We start from the raw sequence: 12,742 nt of genomic DNA, 5'->3' as shown, positions 1-12,742 counted from the left end.
CACATATAAAAAAACACACTTGCAGTATGTAAAACTTAAGTATTCACCTACTACTATGACAATGCAATAAAAAAAAACGTATGGTCAACCAAAAATTTAACATTCACTGCACGCAACGCATTGAATTGACGCAGGCCCGTGCACATTCAACAATCGACGGCTGACAACACGCAACCAGATCGGACGATGGAGATCAATATCGGAAGGCAGTTTAATGCTAGCTTTACCTCCCGATATGTCAGAGATGCTGATGTCAGATCAATATCGGAAGGCAGTTTAATGCTAGCTTTACCTCCCGATATGTCAGAGATGCTGATGTCAGGTGAGAGCCACGCTTCTTCACCAAATCGCATCGGAGCCAAACATACGGAAACAACTTTTGGCTGAATGGCTGTGCCATATGGTCTGGGCAGTTTGTGGTTTTGTTCGGTGGTTTTGGGTTGCTGCCTTATTGCCCACGTCCGCCACCTGCAGTTGGAATTAACATTCCAACAATCAGCCGGAAGATAAATGGCTTCCCCATTTTTCTCTTTTTCTTTCTGGACAATTACAGCCATTGAATTTTGACCGGATTCGCCTACACGAACTCTTTTGTTGGGTCGGAAATCGGGATAACAACGATCAAACTCCTGAACCAAAAGTTCCATTTGAACATTTTCTGCGAAACGTACAGTTGCTTCTCTCCATGCAGGGACTAACACTGAATCTGTAGAGAGTTTCCTCTTTCTTCTTAGTTTGTTATCTTCACCTCTCTGTGATGCCGAGATAGAGTCTTGTACCATTTGGAAAATTGTTTCGACCCCGGTACCCTCTTCTTGCTCCCTCGTAGCCTCCTTTTGCTCGGTGAAAGTCTCCATTTTGGAATGGAGGGCAGGGTTGATAGTGCCAACACGGTGGTGGTTGGTTTTCGCTTCCTCGCAGAAGAATGATGATGACTCGATGAGTTTTTCGTGGAGTTGTCTATAATGCGACTTTTTGAGATTCCGGTGACGGAATCCGGCGGAAGAAATTGAGATGAAATCATGATTTGTTGCAGTTAAAATGGTTTTTTAACTGCATATTCGGATTCAGCACCCTGAAAAACCCCTGGGACGCTTTCATTGTGCAGAAATTAGCTATCAAACTTGGATTCCAATAAATTACTGCCGGATTTTCACCGGAAAAAATCGCCGGAAAGACTTTCAAAAAGTCGCGTTAAAGACTACTGCGTTTTTCGTTTGCCTGGCCATGTGGTGTATATATACAAATCCCTTGGTCGGTGCTTCTTTGGTTAGTGGGCCTGAGAAATGTGTTGGTCGGTGCTTCCGAGAAGACGACGTAGAATCTGAGGGAAGTGGGTCGTAGATTTTGTATGGACCCGCTTGTTGAGGGCCATGGTCATAACTTACAAAAGATAACCTTTCATGAAACTCGTTTTTCTTTGATAGATGTGGTAAATTTTCATGGTATTTCGTTAGTGTTTACAAATTTAAATGACGTGGACTGTTTAAAATATTTGTTTGAATGAATATATATATATATATATATATATATATATATATATATATATTTTATGTTTTTAATAAAGTTTCGTTTTCTTTGATAGATGAGGTAAATTTTCCTGGTAAGTTGGATAATTTTCCCTATTTACTATTTTTTATTTTGGTACTTTGTTTTGGTATTTTTATATTATAGAAAAATTAAATTTATATCTAAATTAATATATAATATGTATCGTATTTATTAAAAAACTGTTTTTATATTTCTTATGGATATTTAGATTTATATTAAAGTATGCAAGTGATTTGATTTTTTTAGAATGATTTAATTTTTTTAATTGTATAATAAATTGTAAATTACAATGGATCAAATTCAAGTATGTGGTATGTATTGGATGAGTTAATTATTAATTATTAATAATTATATTTATTTATTTTATTTTTAATTTATTTTTATTTTTATATAATTTGACCTAGTCCAAATGTTTACATAACATAATTTTATAATTTTTTTTATTGTGTACTGGAGATATTATTTTGTTATATGTGAGAAGCATCTATATCCACATATTAAATTTATTGAGATTTAAACTTTTTTTGGAGTGAAAAGAGATTTGATCCCTCTCGTAGATCTCCAGTTCAATGGATCTATGCCACTTGACTTTATTCCACATGAATACCATGGGTCAATACCATTGGTTTGACTTTATTCCAAGTGAATATCATGGGTCAATACCATGGGTTTTCTAGAGTTAAATGGATATGCCCATTTAATTTACTCCATTAAATGGACTTTATTCCACATGAATACTATGGGTCAATGCCATGATTTATCATAAACCTCTAGCTCAAAATCTATGCCACTTTAATTTCCTCCTTCAAATGGACTTTATTCCAAATGAATACCATGGGTCAATACCATGAGTTCTCATCAAGCTCTTGCTCAAAAACCACTTCACCAAATTAAGCTTACCTTATTATTTTAGTTTAAGGTTATTTTTGTTTTAAGGTAGAGTTATTTTTAATTTTCTTTATTTTATATTTTGACCAAGTAAAAATGTAAAGGTATGGTTGTTTTTATTTTTATTAATAAATATAATTATGAATTGTTTACCTAACAAGAAAAGAAAAAATAAATATTTTCACCTTACAACATAAGATATATTTTATTTTTCTTTTTATTGTTTTGTAATTTGACCCATTCAAAATATTTACATAACATAACCTTACAACATGTCTTCCATACTTGGCTCAAGAGCTTAATTTATTTTAGACGAGGTTAGATCCATGTTAAATTCATATCTACCAGTTAGCACCAATAAGGATAAGTCTGTTGAGATGCAAACATGTTAGAAAGTGAAAAATGCTTTTCTCTAGGTTGGTAGAATTTTAGGACTTTTCATTACTTTGGATTTTTGGGTTGCATATGAATATTTGAGGTGAAACCTTGATTTGTATATTGAGCACCAGAAAAAGCCTACCCATCAAACGTTATATTCCAATAAATTCCTCCGAGATTTTAGAGAAATTAGACTCGAAAAAACCACTAGAAAAGCTTCCAAAAGGTTGAACTAAAGATAAGTCGTTAATTTATGTTTGTTTTAGTTTATTAAATTTACTTTTAATGTTATTTTATTTTATTTATTTACTTATTTATTTTACTTAGGCAAAATGTTAAACAAGACATTGCAACATCTATATCATACTACTCAAAAGAGTACCTCTATTGGGCAAAGAGAGACTCAACAACCTAGTATGTGGAAGATGTTGTTATGTAATCTTAACTTAAAAAGATAATAAAATAATATCTACATTAACAAATAAAAAACTAGTAATAACAAAACAAATCAATGTCACCCTTAAATTAAATACTTCATTTTTCAAATTTGCAATACCTTACAATCTTGAATATGGATTTTGATCTGTAATATTTGAAATAATAATAATAAAAATAATAACAATAATAACATAAATAATTAAATATGTACATACTTATATAAATAGAGATACATATGTAACATTTTAATTAATTTATATACATTTGTAGAGAATACATGTTTTGTACTTCATGAAAAGGCATGACACTATTAACATTTTAATGTCGAGAATTTGAATCATAAATAAATAAAATATTTCACAATGTATATGTGTGTGTTTTGTTTATCAAATTTCTTAAGGTGAATACATTTTCTCAAGTTTTGGGATCAAAAAAAGCTTCTAAACTTGAGTGATTTCGTTCTATCCAGAGTTAATGGATCTATACAGTTCATTAATGATTTCTTTTTACCTCAAAAGAAACATTACTTACACCTATGTTAAGAACTTATAATTTTTCTTGTTTGTCAAAATTTATCTCAAGAAAAAACATGCCATATATATATATATATATGAAATACTTATTAATTTTCACTCGGATAAATTTTACCTCACATAAAAATGTTTTAGCTATGATACAAATTATATCAAAAGTACTTATTACTTTTTAATCCACACAAAAAAGGTTTGAACCATAAAATCAATTTACTTAATTAATATTTTTTAAAATCTAATTATTTTTTTAATTTGATAAATTTCATCTCACATTAAATAAGTTTTAACTATGATATGCATTTATTTAATTTTTTAGTTTTGTAAGTATTCCAAGTTCATGCAACATTTTACACATAATAGGAGGTACCATGTGCCTAATTACTTTCAAGCTTATAGAAAACATTCGTATAAGATTTTTTTACATTACACACCAAACTTTATCTAATATTTTCCATGTAAAGTTGGGTGAGGGATTGAAGCAAAGCGAATTAAGGAAGGGGTGTTGGTAAGTTATATAGCCCTAGCGAGTTTGTTGTCCCAATGTGAAGTGAGATGAAATTTAGGGACCAATAAGTTTATTTCATTACTATAGGCTATAAATTATATAGTTTAAGGAGTTTTGAAGATCAAGAATACAATAATTGAAGTTTTTGGCACCAATACACCTTATACTCTACTCTTTTTGTTTTATTAAATGTTTTCTACACTTAATTTTCTTTTCTTATGAATAATATTATTGTATATATGTCTTTTACTGTTTTGGTTATTAAATATTTGTTTTTAACTCATAAAAAAAACATTACTTTTATGTGTATGTTAAATACTTATTATTTTTCTCTGTGTTAAATTTTACCTCATTAAAAAACATGTAAAGTATATATATATATATCGATAGATAGATAGATATACATACTAGTGGCAATATCGAGGAAGGACATGTATCAACGACCGTTTAACTTCATAGATATTCTGAATAAAAAAGAAAGGGTTTTAGGTGTGAGGTTTTAATGCACTTTAATTGTTTTGGCATGCCCCTTTGTACTAGCCTTGGTTTTGAAAATGTAGCCAGTTCACATCTTCTGTGGGAAACTAAGAGTCAACCTCCATTCTTGCATCCATTGTTGGATCGGTTCAGCTCTGTGTGTGCATTGTGCCTTCGCTTGTTTCTTGTGGTGGTTTGTTTGCTGGTTTAAGAAGGCTTCAGGTCGACTTTCAATCTACAAGTTGTTTCATTTATTGTTTGTTGCCTGGCTTATGCCTCGTTTTCATTCTACTCATGGTGGTGTTCAATGGTGGTTCTAGTGTTGATCTCGCTCTGTGTAACCACAGATTCTTCCCTTGCAACTTCCGTGGGCGGCTCAGCAAACGCTACTTCAGGTAATTTTTATGTTCTTGTTTCATTCCTTCATCTCGTTTTTATGATTCTAACCCTCTATCCTATTGGTGAACAGGTAAACTTACCAATGGCATTCTTGTTGAGATACCCTTCAGCAAGAGACTCGGTTCTCATCCTCTAACTCGGAGACAAGATTTTTCCAGCTAAAGCCCTCCTCTTCCCTTCTTTTATCTACTCTCTGACACCTTCTTTTATCTGCCTTTCTAGATTTTGACTACCCATCTTGTTTTCATGGTGATATGCAGGACATGGTTGGAGAATGATGCTCCACAGCCTCGTTCTTGGGAGTCTTTGTAGCTTGGGAAAACAGGGTAGGATCCCTTCGTGATTGTCTTACTCTTTTTGCTTGCATTATACTTAGTTAGGCATAATCCCTTAGGATTTTGTTTTCTAAGTATGTTTTGTATGGTTTCATGGGTTTCGCACCGTCGATGTCGGACTAGTCTTGGCCTACAAAGTGTTATTTTCGGTGCTTGTGACTTTCGAAACCCTCTACTATTTTGGTTTCACAAATGTATATTGAACTGTTAAATTTTGAAATGTTGCAAATCCACACGTGTCCTTGGATATTGAATGTAAATGTACTTGGATTTCTGAGAAAGAATGTGATATCTTTGTTGGCTTTACCTTTGTCTGGTTCCTGGTCTGAAATGAATTTAGTCACGAGATTTCTGTCGATATCAATTGGCCTCTTGATGAGTTACTTCACTATTTTGCTTTAAAACAATATCTGAAACACTACTGTGCATGAAAAAAAAAGAATTGGCTTTCTTTCTTAATGACAGAGATTTTAGATTCATTTGCTTTCACATATACTCGAGAAAGTAATTTCAATTTCTATGTTCTTTCTTCTCTCTAGATGACACCCTCCTCATAGTGGAGATCTAGTTTTGCTTTTATGCCTAACCAACATTTTCTTACACTTGAGAAACTATCCTTCAATTACCTTACACTTATCTAACAGTTTCTTTAAACATACTCTTAACTATTCTACATGCTTTCTTAATTTTTAAAGGACAATCACTGCACGAGCCTAAATTTAAGTAAAACAAAAATAAAACAAAATTTGTAATGTTTTTCCTCCTTTCCAACAGAAAATGAAAACCATTTCGAGTTGTTAGATAGTATTTTGTCACCGACCCCATATCCCCTAATCCCGGGAAGTGTCGGTCCCTGAATGGAATCTTCTCATTGTCATACATCTAAATATGTGTCCACATCTTCCAAATCACTCAAGAAGATTAACCATGCTCATAAATACTGAAGTTGACCCTTTTTACCTATGTTTCAAGATCATCATAAGACATTAGTATTCTGCATGTGACAATAGCCCAGAGTAAATAAGAACCGCTCGATACCATCACAAGAGTACATGTATTCCCAACGATGGTCAGATTTTAGGGATAGTCGCAAGTCACTAGTATCCTTCTTGCGACAATAGCTCTGAATGCACTGTTGCCTCACGATGTCATCTCTTAGTCATAGTGTTGGTTTACATGGGCCTCAACCAAGTTCAGAAGAATTATTTATCCAAGCAAATCTCGTAGCTACCGGCCCTTTCGGAAACAGCCCGCGAAGCGCCGACAAAGGTCTCACCCAAGGTAGCAAGGGAGGGTGCTAGTACCAGGTTTCCGCACCCTTGCGATGTCTAGATGTGGTCTGAGAGGTGTTGAGCCTCAAACCTGTACCTTCCTATACACCCTCTCAGCCTTCTTTTTCAACTTACTTCATCCACCAAGTTGTTAAATCATTGCATTATAGTCTAAAAAGAGCTTTTTATATGGTTTTCTGACTATGCTTATGACTGTTGTTTGGTTTAGTTTTTTTGTTCATGCAGCTGCGGAAACTTGTCAGTTTCCGCAGCCAGCACAGGTTTCCGCAGCCAGCAGAGGATTCCGCAGATATTTTGTTAAAAGCTGTGGTATAGGTGTCCTATGAAAAAACGAGCCACATGGGCAAGCTCCAGGTGACGTATACATGGAACGTGTCCCTTCAAATCAGCCAAATCATCCATGGAAGGTCACGGTCAACGAAGGTCAAAGACAAAGCCAACCAAGGAGTTCAGCGGTGGCACGTCTCTGTTTTGAGCATGTGAACGTTGCGTCGCACAGTCCTCAGCTCACGAAGACACCAGCACACCTGGAGATCATTTCTGTAACCTGAATCTAACAACTACCACTCCGGAGATTTAATAAGACATGATGACAGTTACGCTAGATCTCGGCTTAAGGGATCTACGTGTCTTTGGCAACACTGTCAATAGCGTAGGAGTTAGTTAGTTAGTTTCAACATTTTTTCATTATAAATAACACGTCGATGAGCCCTGTAAAGGAGATTTTTTGATATGTAAATTCTGAACTGTTGTGTTATCACCCCACTGTTTATATATGTTGTTGTTTTAATATATGAGAAGACTTTTCTGAGTTTATTCGTGTGACTACTTGTTGACCGGCTGATGTGGCAGAGGGCCCCTGCGTGCTGAAGCCTTGTAAAGTTTTCATTTGCTTTTATTATGTTCTTGTATCATTAGCTTGTACATAACACATTGTTTGATGTTGCTTAACTCACTCTTGTTTATATTTTCACCTCTGTTTTCTTATAACTGTGAACTGATCAGTGCCTTTCTGCAAGTTTTCTTAGGCAGCCCGGGCAAATTTTCATTTTTTTGATAACTATTGACATATGAGATCATCTTGTCCTTCCTACTAACTTTCATTTTCTGAAGTTTAATTTCAGCACTGTCTTTTTCAAGTTGTGATTTGCTTACTTATTTTTCTGTTATTTAGATCTCATACTGCTCACCAGTTTATGGTTTCTTTGTATAGTCAAGTGACTCTATTAGCAAGAAATCAGAATATTACTAACTGTAGTGTGATTTAGTTATCATATTGCTTAAACTTATTCATGATTGCTTCCCACAAGGTAGATTGAGCTGAAGGGTAAAGGATCAGAAGAGTTGAAGTAGTGTGATTGGTTTCCCTTCTGCAATTTAATTTCTTGCAATTTAGTTATCATATTGCTTAAACTTATTCATGGTTTCTTCCCACAAGGTAGATTGAGCTAAAGGGTAAAGGACCAGAAGAGTTAAAGTAGTGTGACTAGTTTCTTTTATGCAATTTAATTTCTTACCATTTAGATATCATATTGCTTGACTTTTTCATGATTGCTTCCCACAAGGTAGATTGAGCTGAAGGGTAAAGGATCTGAAGGGTTTAAGTAGTCTGAATTGGTTGCTTTGCTTTTAGTTTGAGTTTCTTTCAGTTTTTACTTTCTTTTCATTCAGCAGCAAGGATACTGGGCCATTGTCATTAGTTCACTGTTTGATGCATTTACTTCCTCTTAAGAATTGATTTCAGTTTATCTTTCTTCTTGAGCACTTTCAAGTTTGAGAAATCACTGTAGAAACTACCATCACCATCCATACTCCATACTTCACTTTCATTTTCGCCATCACACATTAGGGAAAGATAAATCCAAAAACAAACTAAAAAAACTCAAAAACGACAAAAGACTAAGGAAATGGTTATCTAGTACATATAGTACACTTCACTTCGTCAGTTTACGAATCCCGGATTGACATTTAAAATAGCAATTTAGATCACACTAAATTGACCAAACATTTTGGCGATGTTGCCGGGGAAGTGAAATTAGGTAGCCAATTTATATAAAAAAAAAAACAAGAAAATTTCAAGGAAGGAAAATTGATAACTTTCTCTTTTCTGATCCAATTCATGATTGTGTAGAGGTTTATATGGATGATTTTACAGTTTATGGTAATTCATTTGAAGAGGCATTAGAGAATTTAGAAAAAGTCCTTATAAGATGTAAAGAAACAAACCTTTCATTAAGTCATGAGAAATGCTTTATGATGTTTACTGAAGGGATTGTTTTAGGACATCACATTTCAGGGGATGTGATTAAAGTTGATAGATCAAAAGTTGAAGTCATCTCCAAGTTGCCTATTCCAAATTATCAAAAAGATGTTAGAAATTTTCTTGGATTTACTGGATATTATAGAAGATTTATTGAAAACTTCACCAAAATAGCATCTCCACTCTTCAAATTACTTACAAAAGACTGTGAATTCAAGTGGGATCTTGATTGTCAATCTGCATTTGAAACTTTGAAAATAAGAATATCTAAAGCAACCATTTTGAGAGCCAAATTGGAAACTTCCTTTCCATATTTCTACAGATGCTTCAGATACAGCTCTAGGAGTTGTGTTGGGTCAAAAGGATTTAGTTCCTTATGCCATTTACTACACCAGTAAAAATTTGACTCCCACTAAGTTAAATTATACTGTGACTGAGAAAGAGTTCTTAGCTATTGTTCATGCAATCAACAAGTCTAGACATTATATAACAGGCTATGAAACTTGTGTCCATACTGATCATTCTGCAATTAGATATCTCATGAACAAACCTGTTACTAATGGCAGAGTTACAATATGGATTTTACTTTTACAAGAATTCAATGTTACTGTGTTGGATAGACCAGGGAAACAAAATACAGTAGCTGATTTCTTGTCTAGAATCCAAAATACTAATGAAGATTCTCCTGTAGAGGATAAGTTTCCAGATGAATATTTGTTTGCAGTAACTGCTAAGACTCCTTGGTATGAAGATATTGCTAACTATTTGGTTACAGGGAAGCTACCTCCACACTTATTTCCTAATGAGAAAAGGAAAATTATTCAGGAGAGTTCAAATTATTCATGGATTTCTAATGAATTGTTTAAAACAGGGCTAGATTGTGTGATCAGAAGATGTGTTCGGGAAGATGAAATACCTGACATCCTCAAGGCATGTCATGACAAACCATGCAGTGGACACTTTGCTGACAAGAGGACGGCCTATCAAATCCTTTCTTTAGGATATTATTCGCCTTCTCTCTTCAAAGATGCAAAACAATATGTCAGAAGGTGTGACAGCTGCCAGAGAGTTAGGAGACCGACTCTTTCAAATGAAATGCCATTACAGCCACAGGTACTCATCGAACCCTTTGAAAAATGGGCTTTAGATTTCATTGGACCCATTAATCCACCATCTAGACAAAAGAAATATACATTGGTTTGCACTGATTATGTCACTAAATGGGTAGAAGCCAAGGCATTTCCTTCTGCCACTGAAAATTCAGTTGTTCAATTTATTTTTGAGGATATTTTTACTCGTTTTGGTGTCCCAAGAGAAATTGTGACAGATCAGGGAAGTCAATTCACATCTAACTTGATGGAGAAGCTCATGGAAGAATACAAAATCAAGGACAGAAAATCTACTCCTTACCATCCACAAGCAAATGGTCAAGTGGAAAATACAAACAAAGTTCTTGAGAGCATCATCACCAAAACTGTTCATCTACATAGAAGAGATTGGGCAGAAAGGTTTCCTGAAGCCTTATGGGCCTACAGAACTACATGGAGGAACACAACAAGACATTCTCCCTATGAACTTGTTTATGGGAAATAAGTCCTGCTCCCCATTGAGTTTCAAGTCAAGACTTTCAAGATGGCAGTTCAGTTGGGGATGAATCTATCAGAAGCCCAAAAGCACAGAATGGAGCAGCTGAATGAGCTAGATGAGATCAGATAGGATGCAATTTTAAGGACTGATCTAGTTCAACATCAAAGAGCTAAGTGGCATGACAGATATATTAAAGAGAGAAAGTTTCAAGAGGGAGAGTGGGCTTTACTGTTTGATTCCAAGTTTAAAGACTTCAAAGGGAAGTTTCAGACTCATTGGCTTGGGCCATATGAGATTGATAAAGTCTTTAACAATGGAGCAGTAAGAATCAAGACCATTGATGAATTTCAGACTCCTCTTATTGTGAATGGTCACCGATTGAAAATTTATCATAAGCCACTTTCAAAAGAGGATTTTGTCAAAATGTTCCAAGAGAATTCTGCAATAAGGCTGGTGGAGAAGAATCCTTCTCTCGCACCAGCCTAATCTTTGTTTCTTTCAGTTTTAGTAAAAAAAAAAAAATGTGTATAAGCCTGAAAACCAATCCCAGATTGGCGGTCTTATGCAGAAAATATAGAGTGAAAATCAGGGACACCTGACACTCTATATTTTCCAAAAAAAATCTCCTCTCCTTCTCTTTCCATCTTCACTTCATCTCACTTGTCAGTTCACTTCACCTCCATCTCATTTTCATCTCCATTTCACTTCATTCCACTTCATTTTCACTTCATTCCACTCATTCCGTTTCATTTCATTAATAAAAACCCCTTTCATGACTATTTTCATTCAGTTAGTTCTTCTCTAACTATCTTTGTGCAGTTAAAGGGGTGCTGTCTCAGTTTCCGCAGTTGGGAAACCGTTTCCGCAGCCAGAAGCAGTTTCTCCAGCCAGAAACGATTTCTGCAGCCAACATCACTCTGTTTTCAAAAATACAATGAACTGTTAGTGCCATAATCATGAAATGCAGGTGTAATTGAGCTAAAGACATGGGGCATCTCCAAGATATCAAAGAAGAGCAACTGGTTAGAAGCCTTGAGCAAGAATTGACAAAGTTTGCAAAGGTATGATCAAAAATCTTTATCAAATAACAATTCAAGTCATAATTACGTATAGTTATTAAACCATAACAGGTTCTCCTATATGAAATGATTTGATATGTTAGCCCACTATCACTCTTATTCCGTGATATCACTCCACACACCTCGCATTCATTTCCGTAACGGTCTCATGATTACTCCGAGTTTGAACTAAAGTATGACTGCACTTCTATTTATTACCCGTACTCTTGAGACGTGACCTATTGTGTTACAGCTCTTCCCAGCCGTAATTTCCGTAGCCGTCTGTTAAGACGTGTAAAATATCATACACAGTCATCCGACTCGAAAGAATCCCGTCGTTACTCCACTCGCTTATCACTCCACTCATACTCCACTTATACCATACTCCTTGCATGCATCCACATTTCATTTTATGAACTCGTTTACCACTGCTCACCCACTGTTCCTCCCGTAATTCGGGTATTTCCATTCACTGTTCTCTATTTCCAACTGTAGTCAGTACAGTTTGCTCTAAACCCCGATTGCAGTCACTACAGTCACCATAAACCCTGACTACAGTCATTACAGTCTATCCTAAACCCTATAACAGAGCTATTTTTTCCCTTAACCCTCACACGCAGAAGAACTCTCAGTGGAATTTAAAACAGAGGATGGGAAATTACTGAGAGCTGAGCTGGAAGGACCGAAATACTTGGATGGTTATCCTGAAGTTAAGTAATTGCTGAAGAAAGTCAGATGGCTACGATTTATCCAGAAGTTTAAAGCCTATAACAAGGAGGTGACCAAAGCTTTTGCAAGGTCCTTTAATGGACAAACAGTGGAGGTTGGAGACTTGAAATTCACAATGACTGAGGCCACAGTAGCAGCTGCCATGGGCCTACCTCAAGAAGGTGAAAGGTGGTTTAAAAATAGAAGTGTGGACGATCAAATATGGAGAACCATGCTACAAAACCAAGGTATGGATACCACTATATTTACAAGCGGCATCCCTGTTCATGTATTAAAAGAGGAATGGCCTAGTCTACTGTTAGTCATCCAGAA

The sequence above is a fragment of the Pinus tabuliformis genome, chromosome 9 (assembly GCF_031772625.1).
Source record: "Pinus tabuliformis cultivar Carrire ecotype Pingquan chromosome 9, CPIR1, whole genome shotgun sequence".
NCBI classification, from domain to species: domain Eukaryota; kingdom Viridiplantae; phylum Streptophyta; class Pinopsida; order Pinales; family Pinaceae; genus Pinus; species Pinus tabuliformis.
This window is presented reverse-complemented; position numbering follows the sequence as displayed.